Raw genomic sequence first — 13,948 nt, forward strand, 5'->3', positions numbered from 1 at the left:
GCCAAAAGAAAAAGGAAATGGGGTTTGATAAACATAGTTGCTGCCACCATAAATTTGTCTAATTTGGGATACTGTAAAGTATTAGAAATGTAGTTAGCTACAAATGTAAAGTTTGTGCTTTAGTCATCTGAGTTCTATGTCTAATAATTGGTTTCAAAATCAGATTGGAAGATACAGTGGTTATTTTTGAGTACCCTAAAAATGAATGGAAAGGACTGTTCAAATTAGAGAGCTTTTTCTTTGGGGGTGAAAGCTTGAGCCTACAAGATATTGGAAACCATGCTCCCCACCACATGGAAGAACCTAGTACAGAAAATTAGGCTTCTAGGCATAGAGAAACATAGACGAAAGTTGCAATAGGAAGAGAAGATTCTGGTGGTGATTCCTAGATTTGGTGATCCCCAAGGCTTATAGGAGATACCTCAGTGCCTTTCCACCAACTTCTCCTTTGTGCTTATGTTGGATTTATTTAGGACACTTGCAGCAACAGCATTCCTAAGAAAGACTAGCACATTAACAAGAACAGATTGATAATATCAAATACTGGAAAAGATTTGGAGCAAATAAAATAGTTTTATGCTACTTGTGGGGGTGTAAACTGACACTACCACTTGAAGAACTGGTAACATGTCCTGAAGCTGTATCCTATGACCTAGCAATTCTAACCCTAAGTATATACCCAACAAAAATGTATGAATAGCTTCATCAAAAGTTATATACAATGTTATTCTTAACATTCCCCAATTGGAAACAATCCAAATATCAATAATAGCATGATAGATCAATAAATGTTCATTGGTATATGAGTGGATAAAGAAATTATGGAGTGTGAAAATATATATTCACACAGCTTTAAAAAGAAGATCCTGCTATTTGCATCAACATGGATGAATCTGGGGGACATATATTAAGTGAAATAATTCAGACACAGAAAGAAAAATAATGCATGATGTCACTTACGTGTGGAATCTCAAAAAGTCAAATACATAGAAGCAGAGAGTAGAACTGTGGTTGCCAGGGGTGGGGAGGTGGGGGACACGGGGAGACATTGGTCAAATGTTACAAAGTTGCATTTATGTAGGATGAATAAGCCCAGAATCTAATGCACAGCATGGGGGACTATAGTTAAAAATATTCTTTTACATACTGAAAATGTTCTGACAGAGAGTAGATATTAGGTGCTCCCACCACACACACACAGACACATGCACACATACACGTGCACGCACACGCACAGGCGCACGCACACACATGCACAAACACACAGGAACTGTGAGGAGATGGATATGTTCATTAGCTTGACTGTAATAATCATTTCACTATGTATATGTATGTCAAAACATCATGTTGTACAGTGTAAGCATATATATCCTTTTTATTTCAAAACTTTACAAATGTTTTAAAAAATTCTATAAAGAAAAATACAGAGGTTTTAAAGGAATAAAGATGTGAAATCTATCCCCCTCCAAGAAACTAACTTGTCGCATCTTCATAATCAATGAGAACGAAAAAACTATTGCTACGTACTACAACATGGATGAATTCCACAAACGTGCCATGAGTGAATTAAGCCAGACACACAAAAAAGGAAACTGTATAATTCCATTTACGTGATGTTTGAAAACATGATAAACTAGTCTATGCTTTTAGGAGAAAGCTTTGTAGTGGGCATTCTGCTGAGCCACTCACATTTGCCTTTGAGACTAAAACGCTTACTCCTCAGAGCTGCCAGGCTGCGGGCTGACCACCCTCAGCAGCCACCCCTCTCCAGGAGTTAATCTCCCTAGACCAGAGAAAGCTCTTTTTCTTCAGGTCATGCTTTCTTTATGTTAGTGCACATCCAGTGATGTTTTACGTTAATGTACTAAGGTCCAGTTCACCGGGGCAATTTGGGGCAACTCTGCAGAGCCATCTCAGCTTTGAAGTACTCTGCGGGGGCAGCGAAGGTCTGTACTGTGACTGCATTGTGGCCCACCTCCTCCCTCTGTCCAATGCTGTTTCTTTCACTCCCCACATAAGCTTGATTGAAAAATCACTTCCTAATAAAGTTCTGGTGAGAATTCGCCATCTCAGAGTCTGTTTCCCAGGAAGGGGACCTGCAATATGATTACTCATTGCACCCATCCTAGGCCACCAGCTATGCTGAGCCTTCCTGCTGCCCACCCCGGGCTCATGGGGAGGACACAGATGTCATGAAATGATGGAGAGGCCTGCTGAGCTCACGGGCACGCCCACCTTACCCATCCCCAGGTGAGTGGGAAGTGAAATAAGACATGGGCTTCTGGGGTGTTGGAAATGTTCCAGTTTGACATCTGCTTAATGGTTGCACGAGTATATCTATTTTGTGAAATACGTACTGAGCTTTGCACTTTTGTTTTTTTAATGTTTATTTATTTTTGAGAGAGAGGATGAATGAATGAATGAATGAATGAATGAATATGAGAGGAAGAGGGGCAGAGAGAGAAGGAGACAGAATCCGAAGCAGGCTTCAGGCTCTGAGCTGTCAGCACAGAGCCCAACACGGGGCTCGAACTCACGAACCGTGAGATCATGATCTGAGCTGAAGTCGGATGCTTAACCGACTCAGCCACCCATGTGCCCCTGCACATATGTTTGTGTACCTTTCTGTATGTATGTTTTACTTCAGTAAAAAGTGAGGAAAAATTAGACCCAAGAGGAAGAAAAAAACCTGAAACAAAACTATAATCCCAAGTTTACTACTCAGAAATGAAGACTCTGAGCGAATGAAGGTTATTCAGCTAAATACAGTTGATTTCTTGTCTTTTGCAGTAGTTATATTCTACAAAGTCTCTGTAAACACTAAATTAGTGGACATTAAGCCATCGCTCCTAGAGGATATACAAGGTTAAATTGCTGCAAGTCTCTTTGGCCACAATATTTTTTGTCAAGGAGACAATACAAAACCTTGTTTTCTGTGTATTACTGTTTAAACATAACTTATTTTAACATATGCCATTGATTCACTAACATTGTACTCACAGTTAATAGCACTGTAACTAATTCCTGATGAAGTTGATATAACACATGTATTCTCTGTAAGGCACATCACAGCCTTCTTGCACTTAGGAACACTAGATAGTCCTTCAGCATTACATTTGGGGGCCACTTTAAACAGCTAAATCACCAAAAAACCCACAAACAAGACAAAAAATTGGTGTAAAATAGACCATGAAAAGAACACTTGTTTTCAGTATGAAAGCTGAATCAAGAAGCAAGAGTGGGGGTTCCGGTTCAAGATGGCAATGTAGGAAGACCCTGAAACTCACCTTCTCCACAGAACACACCAAATTACACCTATTAACAAAATTCCTCCTGAAGAAGAAGTGAGGGCTGACCGAAAAGATACTGAATAACCAAAGACAGAGAGAATGGCAAGAGAATAATAAGAAAGATGAAGAAATGGTAACAAAGGGAACCCCCACCCCCAAAACACTGTGAATAGCAATGGGAATAGTACTGAGGGACCAGGAACAGATCCCTTTGTCCTTGGGTACACAAAAAAACCTTCAGTTTAAAGGGACAACTAGCATATAAAATACAATTCTACAACTCTGCCAAGTGGCAGAGGATCTATGGGAAAGCTCTCCAGGTCAGAGGGATTGGAGAACCACACAGTTTACATTCCCACCCCACCTTCCCTCCCAGCCTAGACGGGAGCAGAGTCTGGACGCCATAAAGGGCTGAGCCGGTTGTCTCAATGACCTTGCAACTTCAGTGAGCTCAGGGTTTACAAGCCCACACCTGCCCTAGACATGCTGGGACACAGAAAAAAAAAGCCATGGTTTAAAAGGGCTGAAGAAGGGAAGGAATGTTCGCTCCCCCTCCTCCTCAAAAGCTCAGACCAGAGCAGGGTCTGGCTCACAGTGAGCTTGTGACCTCAGTGAGCCCAGGATCCACAAGCCCACACCAGCTGCCCTGTGATGTTAGGGCATATAAAACAAGCTGTGAGTGTGTGTGTGTGTGTGTGTGTGTGTGTGTGTGTGTGCGCGCGCGCGCGCGCGTGTATGTTTTAGCTTTTACTTTTATTTCTTTTACTTTTAAAAATTTGTCTTATTTTGCTTTTATTTTTTTCATTTTTCTTTTGTTTTTCCTCATTCTCCTTCCTCATCTTTTATTATTTTCTTTTTTCTTTTATTATTATTTTTCCTTATTCTCTCTGTAAAAAGACAAGGTTTAAAAGAGTAATTAGCATACACAGCCAAAGCTCCAGCTAGCCAGCAAAAGTCGCCAATCACACACAGTCTGCATGGGGGACACCATATACAAGACCACTCCCTCAACTTTAGGAGAAGTAGCTGTTCCACATAACCCATAGAAATAAAACCCAGAAAATCAAGCAAAACAGAGAGACAGAGGAATATGCTGCAAAAAAAGAACAAAAAGAAAACTCAGAAAAAAACTAAATGAAACAAAGATAAGCAATATCCCTGACAAAGAATTTAAAGTAATGATCGTAAAGATACTCACCAAGCTGGAAAAAGAATGGAAGAACTCAGACCTTCAATAAAGACAAAATATTAAAAAGAACCAATAAAAGTTGAATGACATAACTGAAAGAAAAAAAACACACTACAGGGAATCAAAAGTAGATTAAAGGATGCAGAAGAATGGATCGGCACTCTAGAAGCAGATAAGGTAATGGAAAGCCTACAAGCTGGACAGCAAAAAGAGAAAAGGATTTTTAAAAATGAGGATTAAGAGATCTCTTGGACAATATTAAGCAAACAAACAATCCCATTGTAGGGGTACCAGAAGAAGAATAAAGAGAATGGTGTACAAAACTTATATGAAGAAGTAATAGCTTTAAAACTTCCCTAACCCGGGGAAGGAAATAGACATTCAAGTAAAAGAAGCACAAGAGTTCCAAACAAGATGACCATGAGGAGGTCCTCACCATGGCACATAAAATGTCAGAGATTAACATAAAAAGAGAATCTCAAAGCACTAAGAAAGAAAAATGTTGCCTACAAGGGGAAAATGATAAGATTATCAGCAGATTTTTCAGCAGAAACTTGGCAAGCCAGAAGGGAGTGGCATGATATATTCAAAGTGCTGAAAGGTAAAATCTTCAGCCAAGAATTCTCTATCCAGCAAGGCTACCATTCAGAAGAGGAGGACAGATAAAAAGTTTCCAAGGCAAATGAAAATGAAAGGAGTTCATGACCACTAAGCCAGCCCTAAAGAGATATTAGGGGGGACTCTTTGAGTGGAAAGGAAGATCACAAATGAGAGTACGATAAGTAAAAAACCACAAAAGCAGTAAAAATAAATATTTCTGAAACAATCAGTCAAGGGATCCATAAAATAAAAGGATGTAAAATATGACACCATATACCTAAGACGAGGGTGGGGGAAAGGAGTCAAGAACTGGTTTAAAGTTAAGCAACCATCAACTTAATACAGACTGCTATATGCAGAAGATATTATATATAAACCTAATAGCAGCCACAAATCAAAAACCAGTCATAAATGTGCAAAGAATAAAGAGAAAAGAACCCAAGTTATCACTAAATAAAGCCATGAGGGGTGGGAGGGAGGGGAGGGTGGGTGATGGGTATTGAGGAGGGCACCTTTTGGGATGAGCACTGGGTGCTGTATGGAAACCAATTTGACAATAAATTTCATATATTGAAAAAAAAATAAAAATAAATAAAGCCATGAAATAGAGGAAGACAAGAAAGAATCAGAGAAAGTCTAAAGAAACAACCACAAAATAAGAATGAAATGGCAATAAATACATATATACTAGTAATTGCTTTTTAATTTTTTTGATGTTTATTTATTTTTGAGAGACAGAGCATGAATGGAGGAGCAGAGAGAGAGGGAGACAGAATCCGAAGCAGGCTCCAGGCTCTGAGCTGTTAGCCCACATGTGGGGCTTGAATTCACAAACTGTGAAATCATGACCCGAGCTGAAGTCGGATGCTCAACCAACTGAGCCACACAGGTGCCCCTCAATAATTACTGAGAATGTAAATGGTCTAAATGTTCCAATCAAAAGACACAGGGTGACAGGAGAAAAACCAAGACCCTTGTATATGCTGCCTACAGGAGACTCATTTAAGACCAAAGACACCTGGAGATTGAAAGTGAGAAATATTTATCATGCAAATGGATGTCAGAAGAAAGCCAAGGTAGTAATACTTATACCAGAAAAAATACACTTTAAAAACAAAGATTGTAACAAAAGACAAAGATGAACATTACATAATAATAAAGGGAACATTTCAACAAAAGGATATGATTGTAAATATTTATGCACCCAACATGGGAGTACCCTGATATATAAATCAGTTAATAACAAACATAAAAGAAATAATCAGTAGTAACACAGTAACAGTAGGGGACTTTATACTCCACTTACCTTGATGGACATATCATCCAAACAGAAAATCAACAAGGAAATAGTGGCTTTAAATGACACACTGGACCAGATGGATTTAACATACATATTCAGAACATTCCACCTAAAACAGCAGAATACACATTCTTTTCAAGTGCACATGGAACATTCTCCAGAACAGACCACATATTAGGTCACAAAACAAGTCACAACAAGTTCAAAAAGACCAAAGTCATACCATGCATCCTTTCTGACCATAATTGTATGAAACTAGAAATCAACCACAAGAAAAAATCTGAAAAGAGCACAAACACATGGAGATTAAATAACATACTACTCAAGAATGAATGGATCATTCATTCAAGAAATCAAAGAAGAAATCAACAAGTACATGGAAACAAATGAAAATGAAAATACAATGGCCCAAAATCTTTGGGATATAGCAAAAGTGGTTCTAAGAAGGAAGTTCATAGCAATACAGGTCTACCTCAAGAAACAAGAAAAATGTCAAATAAACAACCTAACCTTATACCTAAAGAAGCCAGAAAAAGAAAAACAAAGCCCCAAACCAGAAGAAAGAACATAGTATTAGAGCAAAAACAAATGATATCAAAACGAAAATAGAAGAGATCAGTGATACCAGAGGGTGGTTCTTTGAAAAAAATCAATAAAGTTGATAATCCTCCAGCCAGATGTGTTGTGTACACACACACACACACACACACACACACACACACACACACACAAACACACACGAAGGAATACAGTTCAGCTTAAAAAAAAGAATGAGATCTTGCCATTGCAATGACATAGATGGAGCTAGATTGTAATGCTAAGTGAAATAAATCAGAGAAAGACAAGTACCATATTATCTTACTCATATGTGGAATTTAAGAAACAAAACAAATGAACAAAGGGTAAAAAAGAAAGAGACACAAATCAAGAAACAGACTCTTAATTATAGAGAACAAATTGATGGGAGCACCTGGGTGGTTTAGTCAGTTAAACATCCGACCCTTGATTTCAGCTCAGGTCATGATCTTGTGGTAGTGGGATCAAGCCCCACATCGGGCTCCATGTGCTGACAGCATCTGCTTGGGATCCTCTCTCTTCCTCTCTGTCTGCCCCTCCCCTGCTTGTCCTCTCTCTCTCAAAATAAATAAACATTTAAAAAACGAGAGAACTTAACGGTTAGCAGATGGGAAGTGGGTGGGTGGGGATGGGTTAAATAGGTAATAGGGGTTAAGGAGTGCACTTGTGGTAATGAGCACCAGGTGACATATGGGATTGTGGGATCACTATATTGTACACCTGAAATTAATATAATACTGTATGTTAACCAATAAGAATTAAAATAAAGACTTAAAAAATTAAAGATGAGTTAATACCTATCCTATTCAAGCTATCCTCCAAAAAATAGAAGAATGAGGAAAGCTTCCAAGTACATTCTACAAGGCCAGCATTGTCCTGATACCAAAACCAGACAAAGCCACCACAAAATAAGAAAACTACAGGCCAATATCCTTGATGAACATAGATGCAAAGTTATTCAACAAAATATTAGCAAACTGCATATAACATTACATTAAAAAGATCATTCACCATGATAAAGTGGGATTTATTCCTGGGATACAAGGGTGGTTCAATATTTGCAAATCAATCAACATCATACACCACTTCAATAAAACAAAGGATAAAAATCATATGATCATCTTAATAGGTGCAGAAAAAGCATCTGATAAGATTAATCAATGATTTATGATAAAAACTCTAAAAAAATGGGGTTAGAGGGAATATACCTCAACATAATAAAGTCCATCCATGAAAAGCCCATAGCTAACATCAGCCCCAATGGTGAAAAACTGAGAACTTTCCCTCTAAGGTCAGGAACAAGACAAGGATGTCCACTGATTCCATTTTTATTTAACCTATTACTAGAAATCCTATCCACAGCAATCAGAAAATAAATATAAATACAAGGCATCTGTATTGGTAAAGAAGGTAAGCCATCACTATTCACAGGTAACATGATACTGTACATACACAATCCTAACAATTCCACCAAAAAACTACTAGAAGTAATAAATGAATTCAGTAAAGTGGTAGGATACAAAATTAATACCCATAAATTGGTAGTGATTCTATTTACTAAAAATGAAGTCTCATAAAGAGAAACTTAGAAAACAACATCATTTACAGTTGCACCAAAAAGAATAAAATACCTAGGAAAAAACTTAGCCAAAGAGGTGAAAGACCTGTACTCTGGAAACTATGAAACACTGATAAAAGAAATTGAAGATGACACAAACAAATGGAAAGCTATTCCATACTCATGGATTGAGAAAATCAATATTGTCAAAATGTCTATATTACCCAAAGCAATCTATAGATTCAATGCAATTCCTATCAAAATACAACAGCATTTTTTTTTTGCCAAACTAGAAACATACTACAATTTGTATGGAGCCACCAAAGACCCCGAATAACCAAAGCAATCCTGAGAAAGAACAAAACTAGAGGTATCACAATCCCAGATTTCAAGATATACAACAAAGCAGTAGTAATCAAAACAGAATAGTACTGTCACAAAAATAGACACATAGATTAAAGGAAAACCCCCAAATAAACCCACATATATATGGTCAATTAATCTATGATGAAGGAGGCAAGAATATACAATGGTGAAAAGACAGTCTCTTCAATAAATGGTGCTGGGAAAACTGGACAGTTACATGTAAAAGAATGAAACTGGACTACTTTTGAAGACCATACATGAAAATAAATTCAAAATGGATTAAAGACCTAAAACCATAGAAATCCTAGAAGGGAACATAGGTAGTAATTCCTTTGACATCAGCCATAGCGACATTTTTCTAGATACAAAACATTTTTCTAGAAACAGAAACAAAATCAAACTATTGGGACTACACCAAAAGAAAAAGCTTTTTCACAGCAAAGGAAACAACCTACAAAACAAAAAGACAACATACTGAATGGGAGAAGATAATTGCAAATGGTATTTCTGATAAGGGGTTAATAATTGAAGTATATAAAGAACTCATACAACTCAACAACAAAAAACCCCAATCTCATTAATAAATGAGCAGAGTACCTGAATAGACATTTTTCCAAAGAAGACACAGATTGCCAACAGATACATGAAAAGATGCTCAACATTACTAATCGCCAAGGATGTACAAGTCAAAACTACAAAGTTATATCACCTCATGCCTGTTAAGCTAAAATCAAGAAGACAAGAAACAAGTGGTGAGGATGTGGAGAAAAAGGAACACTTGTGCACTGTTGACAGGAGTGTAAATTTGTACAGCCACTTGTAAAACAGTATGGAGATTCCTCAGAAAATTAAAAATGCCATATGATTCTATTCATAAATGGAATCTTAAAAAAATGAATAAGCAAACGAAAAGCAGAATCAGAACTATAAATACAGAGAACAAACTGATGGTTGCCAAAGAAGAGAGGGGTGTGGTTTGGGCAAAATAAGTCAGGGGAGAGGGAGATACAGGCCACTAGTTATGGAATGAATAAGTCAAGGGAATAAAAAGCAGAGCATGAGAAATATACTCAATGATACTCTAATAGTGATGTAACAGGACAGATGGTAGCTATACTTGGGGTGAACATAATAGCATAATGTATAGACTTGTCAAATTACTAAATTGTACACCTGAAACTAATGGAACATTGTATGTCAACTATACTCAAAAATGGATAGATAGATAGATAGATAGATAGATAGATAAATAGATAAATGGAATTCTGTAGTGGATATTCAGGAATGCAACTGACAAATGTAACCTCTGCTTACACTGCTTTGTATTAGTTAGAAGAGACTTATTATTCCCATTGATTGGTTTCATAATAAATTCATTTTATTAATACAGAAAAGAAGAAGGCAGAGTGGGCATGTGAACTTGAGCACATCAAATTTTTTGCCACTCTGCATCTGTGAATCCTATAAAAGTGTCAGAAGTATTTAAGGTTATAAATAAATTTTACTGAACAGTTAAATTCACAAATGATAGAATCTGTGAAAAATAAGGATCCACTGCTATTTGCAGAACTGGACTTCATATCCTGAGACAGATACCATAAAAGACAACTCTAAATGTTTCTAATGTGTTTTTTACCTTTAGAAAATGCTTAAAAGGAAAAAAAACCCACATAAAAATCCTCAATACAGCAAAATTTTATTTCATCTACGCATTTTCTACAATAAAGAGATTTGAAGATCAGTGCCTTTTAAGAAGCTCTTAGTACTTTAAAAACTATCCCTTTGAGAGAAAGACTGCTGTATGTATTGGTTATTTAGTGCTTCTGTAATAAATTAACACAAACTTCGTAACTTAAAAACAATGCAAATTTCTAACCACATGACCCAGTGATTCCACAAAGAAAACAAAAACACTAATTCAAAAAGATATATGTACTTCCATGTCTATTGCAGCATTATTTACAATGGCCAAGACATGGAAACAAGTGCAGTTCCACTGACAGATGAATGGATAAAGAAGATGCATAAAAAGAAGTGGTATATATACATAATAGAATACTGCACAGCCATAAAAAATAAAAAGAATAAAGAGAGCTTGTCATTTGTGACAACATGGATGGACAAGAGGGTATTATGCTAAGTGAAATAAGAGAAAAACATATACCATGTAATTTCACTTATATGTGGAATCTAAAAATAACACAAACCGACTCTGAAATACAGAGAACAGATTGGTGGTTGCCAGAGGGGAGATGAGTGGGAGGATGGGTGAAATAGATAAACGCAATTAATAGGTAGAAACTTCCAGTTATAAAATAAAGAAGTCATAGGGATGCAAAGTGCACCATAGGGAATATAGTCATTAACACTGTAATAATGTTTTATGGTAACAGATGGGTAATTACACTTACATGGTGAGCACTGAGTATAGAATTATTGAATCAATATGTTGTACACCTGAAACTAATGTAACACAGAGGCGCCTGGGTGGGTCAGGTGGTTGAGCGTCTGACTCTTGATTTTGGCTCAAGTCATGATCCCAGGGTCATGGAATCAAGCCCATGTTGGGCGTCACACTGAGTATGGAGCCTGCTTAAGGTTCTGTCACCTTCTGCCCTTCTCCCCTGCTTGTTTGTGCTCCCTCTAAAATAAAATAATTGTTTTTAAAAACAAAAAACAGGGGCACCTGGGTGGCTCAGTCGGTTGAGCTTCTGACTTCAGCTCAGGTCATGATCTCACGGTCTGTGAGTTCGAGCCCCACGTCGGGCTCTCTGCTGACAGCTCAGAGCCTGGAGCCTGCTTCGGATTCTGTGTCTCCCTCTCTCTCTGCCCCTCCCCTGCTCATGCTCTGTCTCTCTCTGTCAAAAATAAATAAACATTAAAAAAAACCGAAAACCAAAAACCAAAAACCAAAAAACAGGGGTGCCTGGGTGGCTCAGTTGGTTAAGTGACCAACTCTTGATTTTGGCCTAGGTCATGATCTTACGGTCATGGGATTGAGCCCTGCATCAGGCTCTGTGTTCAGAGCACAGAGCCTACTTGGGATATTCTCTTTCCCTCTCTGCCCCTCCCACACTTGTTCTCTCTCTCAAAATAAATAAATAAACATTTTTTTTTTAAAAAAGCACAAATATCTGTTTTAGTTCTATAGGTCAGAAGTCTGACACAGGTCTCACTGGTTAAAATCAAGGTGTAGGCAGGGCTTAACACCTTCTGGAGGCCTCTGGGTAAAATCTATTTCTTTGCCTTTTCTAACTTCTAGAGGCTGCCCAAATTCCTTGGCTTCCAGGCTTCTTCTTCAATCTTCAAAGTCATCAATGCTTCATCTATGTGACTATTCTTCTTTCATAATTGTATCTTCATCTGACCATAACTGGGAAAATTTCTCCCTTTTTAAGGACTCAAGTGATAATATTTGGCTCACCTGTATAATTAATACAATCTCCCTATTTCAAAGCTCTTAATTTAATCATATACGCAAAATCCTTTTTGTCATGTAAACTGACATACTCACAAATTCCAGGGATTGGGGTGTAGACATCTTTGGGAGGTTATTATTCTGTCTACCACGTGCTACTTTATAAAAGACACTAACTTGACACAACCTGTAAGGAACTAAAGCCAAATAACTTGAACTTAAGGAGGTATTTTTTTCTTTGCAAGTATCATAGAAGGTTATGGTGCTACTTGAAGCTTAGTGTTTTCATGGTAATTGGGTCATGGAAACTACATAAAGTTAAACTTTTGCTCTCTGACAAAGTTTTATTAAAGCATTTACTGAAATGAATTGGAACCTGAAAATGACTAACAGCCATTATATGTTTACAGCTGAGAGTAATCAAATTTTGGCTACTATCATTCCGTGCAGGAGGACTACATTAGTAAAAGAACTAGGTATGAAACTCTTACATTTTGGGGAGTTGTCTTAGGCAATTTTGCTGCAGGGAAAGCTATCTAACAAACAACTTTGAAATGTCATTCACGCAGGTCTACAGAATTATTTTTGAAGGACTCAGCTGGTACTTGCTAGGCCTGGCTGTGGATTGACTTTGGTTGTGTTGGGTTCATGTCCACTCTACACGTCTCCTCATTCTTCAAGATGCCCAGGATATGCTCTTCAAGTGGTGGATTCAAGAAACATAAGAGGCCAAGTCCAAACATGTAAACACATTTACATTTTTTGGTCAAATTTGGCAAACCTTATGTCTTCTTACATAGCATTAACCAAAACAAATGACATGAGACACTCAAAATTATGAGTTAGGAAAGTATGCGGGCAGGGAAGGAAGAAATAATTGTGAGTAAATAATATAAACTGCCATAAGGGAAAAGAGAGTACAACAGAGTTTCAGGAGTGACATGGAAAAGGTGAATGGTAAGATTCTAGTCTCAGTCCATCTTGGGTCTCCAAATCTGTACCATGCCTAAACTGACTTATGGCTTCGATGATTCCAGTGACTGACAGCAACATCAATAAATCACTCACACTGGGAAATTAAGCAATTATAGAGATGAGAATTCAGATTTTAAAAGCCAGTGACAGCTTCTGTTCATACCACAAACCTAGTTTGAACAAATCAAGTGATTTTCCAAAAAGGCACTTGAAAATGTGAGTGTTGTTAGGCTTCCATCTAGTGGCCACCAAGAGCCATTGTTCAAGATGGATGATGAGTAAAGAATGTCAAAGATAAATAAATGAATAAATAAATAGGTAAATATCAAGAATGGGGGGGGTGCATTTTGAAGATTGCAGCAGAGTAGGAGAAGGACCCAAGGCTCATATCATCACATTGATGAGGTGTAGGGGGTAATGGTGGGGTGGTCCAGAGCCGACAGCCAAGAAAGAATTCTTGAAGATGTCCTTGGTGCAAAAAGGTGATTTTATTAAAGCACGGGGACAGGACCTATGGGCAGAAAGAGCAGCACTGGGGTTTGAGTGGGATTATATACCCTTCAGGTTGGGAGGGGGTCAGGGATAGAGTAAGTCTCTAAGGAATTTTGGAAGCAAGTTTTCTAGGACCTTGAGAGGCAAGGTGCTTTTAGGAAAACACCATTTATTACCATTTAGT

Source organism: Prionailurus viverrinus, chromosome X, assembly GCF_022837055.1.
Source record: "Prionailurus viverrinus isolate Anna chromosome X, UM_Priviv_1.0, whole genome shotgun sequence".
NCBI classification, from domain to species: Eukaryota; Metazoa; Chordata; class Mammalia; order Carnivora; family Felidae; genus Prionailurus; species Prionailurus viverrinus.